The sequence below is a fragment of the Bubalus bubalis genome, chromosome 18 (assembly GCF_019923935.1).
Source record: "Bubalus bubalis isolate 160015118507 breed Murrah chromosome 18, NDDB_SH_1, whole genome shotgun sequence".
NCBI classification, from domain to species: Eukaryota; Metazoa; Chordata; class Mammalia; order Artiodactyla; family Bovidae; genus Bubalus; species Bubalus bubalis.
In genome coordinates, this window is record NC_059174.1 from 44,607,298 (window position 1) to 44,615,255 (window position 7,958).

General features: G+C 39.9%; 1 pseudogene; it reads left to right on the forward strand.

Moving 5' to 3' along the window:
• Positions 1–624: 624 nt before the first annotated feature.
• On the forward strand, positions 625–2,529 carry LOC102389188 (annotated as a pseudogene).
• Positions 2,530–7,958: the final 5,429 nt, after the last annotated feature.

Consider the following 7,958-nt stretch of genomic DNA (forward strand, 5'->3'; position numbering starts at 1 on the left):
GAAAAAGTTGGCTTAAAACTCAACATTCAGAAAACGAAGATCATGGCATCTGGTCCCATCACTTCATGGGAAATAGATGGGGAAACAGTGGAAACAGTGTCAGCCTTTATTTTTCTGGGCTCCAAAATCACTGCAGATGGTGACTGCAGCCATGAAATTAAAGGATGCTTACTCCTTGGAAGAAAAGTTATAACCAACATAGACAGCATATTGAAAAGCAGAGATATTGCTTTGCCAACAAAGGTCCATCTAGTCAAGGCTATGTTTTTTCCAGTGATCATGTATGGATGTGAGAGTTGGACTGTGAAGAAAGCTGAGCACCAAAGAATTGATGCTTTTGAACTGTGGTGTTGGAGAAGACTCTTGAGAGTCCCTTGGACTGCAAAGAGATCCAACCAGTCCATCCTAAAGGAGATCAGTCCTGGGTGTTCATTGGAAGGACTGATGCTGAGGCTGAAACTCCAATACTTTGGCCACCTCATGCGAAGAGTTGACTCATTGGAAAAGACCCTGATCCAGGGAGGGATTGGGGGCATGAGGAGAAGGGATGACAGAAGATGAGATGGCTGGATGGCATCATTGACTCCATGGACGTGAGTCTGGGTGAACTCTGGGAGTTGGTGATGGACAGGGAGGCCTGGCATGCTGTGATGCATGGGGTTGCAAAGAGTTGGACACGACTGAGCAACTGAACTGAACTGAAGTGAACTGAACAGTGCTTAAAGGAAGCTTCAAATGGATCAATCTATTTCAAAATAAAAGAAAGAGTTCAAGAGTATCTGTAGAACTGCAGAGGTACTTAACACCTAAAATTTTAAGTTTTAGAATATTTCTCATTGAAGAATTAGCAGGCAAGCAAAGCAGAAAATTATGAACTATGATCCGAAGTAGTCAATATAAATGAATCAATAAAAACAAAGATATCAATATAAACAATTGAAGACTTGAAGAACAGAATCAATATAAAGAATTGAAGAATAGAATCAATATACTTCAATATTTACAAATCAATCAATGTGATATACCACATTAACAAATTGAAAGAGAAAAACCATATGATTTTCTCAATAGATGCAGAGAAAGCCTTTGGAAAAATTCAACATCCATTTATGATAAAAACTCTCCAGGGGGCTGAGGGGCTGGCTCATCCGTGTGCAGTTGTGTGGGGCGGCCTGGGGCAGCCCCAGAGCGGCTGACCCTCTGCCTGCAGGGACCGGAGTCGTGAGGCGGCCACCATGGTGAAGTCGGAGAGCCAGCTCAAGAAAATGGTGTCCAAGTACAAATACAGAGACCTAACTGTACGTGAAACTGTTAACATTATTACTTTATACAAAGATCTCAAACCTGTATTGGATTCATATGTTTTTAATGATGGCAGTTCCAGGAAACTAATGAACCTTACTGGAACAATTTCTGTGGCTTATAGAGGTCATACATACAATATTTCAATCTGCCTGTGGCTGTTGGACACATATACGTATAATCCCCCTATCTGTTTCATTAAGCCTACTAGCTCAATGACTATTAAAATAGGAAAGCATGTGGATGCTAATGGGAAGATGTATCTTCCTTATCTACATGAATGGGAGCACCCCAGTCAGACTTGTTGGGGCTTATTCAAGTCATGATTGTGGTGTTTGGAGATGAACGTCCAGTTTTCTCTCATCCTATTGTTTCAGCATCCTATCCACCATACCAGGCAACAGGGCAACCAAATAATTCCTACATGCCAGGCATGCCAAGTAGGATTTCTGCATACCCATCTGGGTACCCTCCCAATCCCAGTGGTTACCCACCTGGTGGTCAGTATCCTGCCACAACAAGTTCCCAGTACCCTTCCCAGCCTCCTGTGACCGATGTTGGTCCCAGTAGGGGTGGCACAATCAGCGAGGACACTATCTGAGCCTCTCTCATCTCAGCGGTCAGTGACAAACTGAGATGTCAGATGAAGGAGGAAATGGATCGTGCCCAGGCAGAACTCAATGCCTTGAAATGAACAGAGGAAGACCTGAAAAAAGGTCACCAGAAACGAAGAGATGGTTAACTATTTAGATCAAGAAGTAGCTGAGGTCGATAGAAACATAGAACTTTTGAGAAAGAAGGATGAAGAACTCAGTTCTGCTCTGGAGAAAATGGAAAATCAATCTGAAAACAATGATATTGATGAAGTTATCATTCCCACAGCCCCACTATACAAACAGATCCTAAATCTGTATGCAGAGGAAAATGCTATTGAAGACACTGTTTTTTACCTGGGAGAAGCCTTGAGGCAGGGAGTAATAGATCTAGATGTCTTCCTAAAGCATGTACGTCTTCTGTCCCATAATCAGTTCCAGCTGAGGGCACTAAAGCAGAAAGCAAGAAAGACTGCTGGTCTCAGTGACTTCTACTGACTTCTCTGATAACAGATGGAGACTGAACTCTTCTAAAGTATTCTTTTCTTCTCTTCCTTTCTCTTATATCAGTAGATGCCCAAAATAAGTTATTGCAGTTTATCATTCAAGTGTAAAATATTTTGAATCAATAATATATTTTCTATTTTCTTTTGGTAAAGACTGGCTTTTATTAATGCACTTTGTATCCTCTGTAAACTCTTTTTGTGCTGAATGTTGGGACTGACTATGCTAAATAAAATTTGTTGCATAAAAAAAAACAAAAAAAAAAAAAAAAAAAAACCTCTCCAAAAAGCAGGCATAGAATGAACATACCTTGACCTAATAAAAGCCATATATGATAAACCCACAGCAAACATTATCCTCAGTGGTGAAAAATTGAAAGCATTTCCCCTAAAGTCAGGAACAAGACAAGAGTCTCCACTCTCACCACCACTATAAACATAGTTTTGGAAATTTTAGCCACAGCAGTCAGAGAAGAAAAAGAAATAAATCCAGACTGGAAAAGAAGAAGTAAAACTCACTGTTTGCAGATGACATAATCCTATACATAGAAAACTAAATACACCACCGGAAAATTACTAGAGCTAATCAATGAATATAGTAAAGTTGCAGGATATAAATTTAATACACAGAAATCCCTTGCATTCCTATACACTAACAATGAGAAAACAGAGAAATTAATGTCACAATCCCATTCACCATTGCAACAAAAATAATAAAATACTTAGGGATAAATCTACCTAAAGAAACAAAAGACCTATATATAGAAAACTAGAAAACACTGATGAAAGAAATCAAAGATTACACAAATAGATGGAGAAATATACCATGTTCATGGATTGGAAGAATCAATATAGTGAAAATGAATATACTACCCAAAGCAATCTACAGATTCAATGCAATCCCTATCAAGCTACCAACAGTATTTTTCACACAACTAGAACAAATAATTTCACAGTTTGTATGGAAATACAAAAAACCTCGAATAGCCAAAGCAATCTTGAGAAAGAAGAATGGAAATGGAGGAATCAACCTGCCTGACTGCAGACCTATACTACAAATCTACAGTCATCAAGACAGTATGGTACTGGCACAAAGACAGAAATATAGACCAATGGAATAAAATAGAAAGCCCAGAGATAAATCCACACACATCTGGATGCCTTATCTTTGACAAAAGAGGAAAAAATATACAATGGAGCAAAGACAATCTCTTTAACAAGTGGTGCTGGGAAAACTGGTCAACCACTTGTAAAAGAATGAAACTAGAACACTGTCTAACACCATACACAAAAATAAACTCAAAATGGATTAAAGACCTAATATAAGACCAGAAACTATAAAACTCCTAGAGGAAAACATAGGCAAAACACTCTCTGACATAAATCACAGCAAGATCTTCTATGACCCACCTCCCAGAGTAATGAAAATAAAAGCAAAAATAAACAAATGGGACCTAATTAAACTTAAAAGCTTTTGCACAATGAAGGAAAGTATAAGCAAGGTGAAAAGATGGCCTTCAGAATGGGAGAAAATAATAGCAAATGAAGTAACTGACAAAGAATTAATCTAAAAAATATACAAGCAGCTCATGCAGTTCAATACCAGAAAAATAAATGACGCAATCAAAAAATGGGCCAAAGAACTAAACAGACATTTCTCCAAAGAAGACATACAGATGGCTAACAAACACATGAAAAGATGCTCAACATCACTCATTATCAGAGAAATGCAAATCAAAACCACTATGAGGTACCATCTCACGACCCTCAGAATGGCTGCTATCAAAAAGTCTACCAACAATAAATGCTGGAGAGGGTGTGGAGAAAAGGGAACCCTCTTACCCTGTTGGTGGGAATGCAAACTAGTACAGCCACTATAGAGAACAGTGTGGAGACTCCTTAAAAAACTGGAAATAGAACTGCCATATGACCCAGCAATCCCACTGCTGGGCATACACACCGAGGAAACCAGAATTGCAAGAGACATGTGTACCCTAGTATTCATTGCAGCACTGTTTACAATAGCTAGGACATGGAAGCAATCTAGATGTCCATTGGCAGGCAAATGGATAAGAAAGCTGTGGTACATATACACAATGGACTATTACTGAGCTATTAAAAAGAATGCATTTGAATCAGTTCTAATGAGGTGGGTGAAACTGGAACCTATTATACAGAGTAAAGTAAGTCAGTCAGAAAGGAAAACACCAGTATATTAATGTATATATATGGAATTTAGAAAGATGGTAGTGATGACCCTATATGCGAGACAGCAAAAGAGACAGAGATAAAGAACAGACTTCTGGACTCTGGGAGGGTGGATGATTTGAGAGAATAGCATTGAAACATGTATATTACCATATGTGAAATAGATGATCAGTCCAAGTTCGATGCACAAAACAGGGCACTCAAAGCTGGTGCACTGGGACAACCCAAAAGGATGGGATGGGGAGGGAGGTGGGAGGGGGATTTGGGATGTGGGACACATGTACACCCATGGCTAATTCATGTCAATGTATGGAAAAATCCACCACAATATTGTAAAGTAATTAGCCTCCAATTAAAATAACTAAATAAAAAAAGAAAACAATAGCATCAATATAAACAATTGAAGAAGAAATCAATGTAAACAAACCCAGAAAGCACAAACATGATACAGTTTGTAAACCAAATTTTAAAAGTTATTAAAATTTTGTGTTCCAAATATTTAAGAGGTGAGAGGACCACTCACACATGGAAGCTGGAAGCATAGGTATATTTAGAAAAACAAACTTGAATAGAGAAAAGTATTCTATTGGATAGAATTACTGTGGATTAGGCACTGCGTGTGTGTGCTTAGTCGCTCAGTTGTATCCAGCTGTTTGCAATTCTTGTGACCCTTTGGACTGTAGCCCGCCAGGTTCCTCTGTCCATGGGATTTCCCAGGCAAGAATACTGGAGTGGGTTGCCATTTCCTTCTCCAGGGGATCTTCCTGCATCTACTGTGTCTTCTGCACTGAAGGTGGATTGTTTACCCACTGAGCCATCCAGGAAGCCCGAATTAGATGCAAGACAATATTAGTGAGTTGGAAATAGAAACAATGCCAGAAACTATCCAAAATGTAAAACAGAAAAAAAATCGAAAAATGATCAGGAGAAGATCAGTGAGCTGTGAGACAACCCGTGGGAGGGATAATATGTGATTAATGAACTCTCTTAGGGAATAATGGCCAAAATATTTCTGTATTTGATGAAAACCATCAAACCTTCAGATCTACAACACTTAGTTAAATTTAAGCATGAGAAACATGAAGAAAACTACACTTGGCACATTGTAATCAGATTTCTTAAATGTGGTGATGAAGAAAATTTCAAAGCAGCCAGAGAAACAGATGAACAAAGAGAAGAACGACAGAACACTACTCTTAGGAAGCAATGAAATTTTGAAGTACTGAAAGTATTAAAAGAAAAGATATTGTGACTCTCTGATTCTCCACCTGGTGAAACCATCTTTTATAAAAAAGTAAGAAGAAAAACTTTTTCACATATGCAAAACCTTAAAGGATTCATTAGCAGCATGCCTTCACTATAGGAGATGTTAGAAGAAGGCCTGAGAAAGGGCGGATGAGGTGCAGGGTGCAAAACTATACCAGGGGAGAGAGAGCATGGAGGATTGTCAGTCTGAGGAGATCTGTTTCTCTATCTCCATCCCTAATATGGAGAGATTTAATACATTCACAGTGGATTTTTTTGGACTAAAGTATTCAAATACTTTTTCTAAATTTAAGAGTAGATTAGGTACAGCTGTTGAGAAAATTAGTAAACAGTAATTTAGTAAACATCCAAATTAAAACAGACAAAAAATTTCATAAAATGTGGGAAAGTGTGTAAGAGATAATATGGGACACAGTGAAAAGACTCTCAGTATGTAGATACTGAAATTACTGGTAGGAGTCCTGGCTCCTGCCTAGAGCTGACTGGCAGGAGGACTCCCAGGGAGCAGAAGCTGCAGTGTGTGAGCCCCCAGCTGTGGGCGTGGAGTAGGTCAGCGGGGATGCTGGCCTCAGTACACTGGGTGGCCAGTGCTGCTCCTTGTATTGCTTTCTGCCATACTTGTCTCAAGGATGGCTCTGGCTGGAGGGACCTAAGAGACATGGGCCAAAACAAAGGACCCTCAGAGAGCTCCTTGGAAGGTAAAAGGGCAATCCTCTGGCAATACCTAGATTGGGATGTGCCAGTAAAGCTGCATGGGGTTGCCTGGGAGAAATATTAGCCAGGCTCTTGGGCATCAAGAGAACTCCTTAGCGTGCCAGGAGAGGGTGTCTTTTTTTTTTCTCCTTCATTGGATTATAGTTACTTTACAATGTTGTGTTAGTTTCTGCTGTATCTAGAAAATGTACAGCAAAGTGAATCAGCTGTATGTTTACACATATCCGCCCCCTTCCCCCCCGCCACTTTGAATTTCCTTCCCATTTAGGTCCCCACAGAGTTTTGAGTGGGCTTCCCATGTGGTGCTCATGGTAAAGAACACACCTACCAATTCAAGAGATCCTGGTTCAATCCCTGGGTCAGGAAGATCCCCTAGAGAAGGGGATGGTCACTCATTCCAGTATTCTTGCCTTGAGAATCCCATGGGCAGAGGAACCTGGTGGGCTACAGTCCACAGAGTTGGGCACAACTAAAGCGTGTCGGCACGCTCATGCAGAGTGAATAGAGTTCCTTGTGCTATAGTAGGTTCTCATTATCCACTAAAATGGATAGTTATCCATTTTATACATAGTATCAATAGTGTATATATGTCAATCTAAATCTCCCAATTCATCCTGCCCCCCTGCGTTAATTAGTATGTATATATTTATTCTCTATGTCAGTGTGTCTATTTCTGCTTTGTAAAGAAGGTCATCTATACTAAACCATTTTTCTAGATTCCACATGTATGTTAATGTACAGTATTAATTTTTCTCTTTCCGCCTTACCTCACCCTGTATGACATTCTATAGGTCCATCCACATCTCTGCAAATGGCATAGTTTTGGTCCTTTTTATGGCTGTATAACATTCCATTTTATATATGTATTGCATCTTCTTTTTTTTTTTTTAAATGTTTGGCTGTGTCATTTCTTAGTTGTTATGCAGGATTTTTATTGGGGCATGCAGAATCTTTCCTGTGGTGTGAGGGCTTTTCGTTGTGTTGCAGAGACTTAGTTGTCCTGCGGTGGATGGGTTCATTGTTCCCTCATCAGGGATTGAACCCAAGTGCCCTGCTTTGGAAGGCAGATTCTTAACCATTCACTGGACTACCAGGAAAGTCCCTATATCACATCCTCTTTATAGGAGAGGTTGTTTTAAGGGACTTAGCAGACCAAGTAGTGATAAAACTGCAGTCAGCTGTTGCAGAGTCCTTGAAACCACCCCCTAGGTTTTACTTGTTAAAAGTTTAGCTGAGGGCTTTCCTGGCGGCTCAGTGGTAAAGAATCCGCCTACCAATACGGGAGACATGGGTTGGATCAGTGATCTGTGAAGATCCCACGTGCTCTAGAACAGCTGAGTCTGTGTGCCACTGCTGTCAAGCCTGTGTTCCA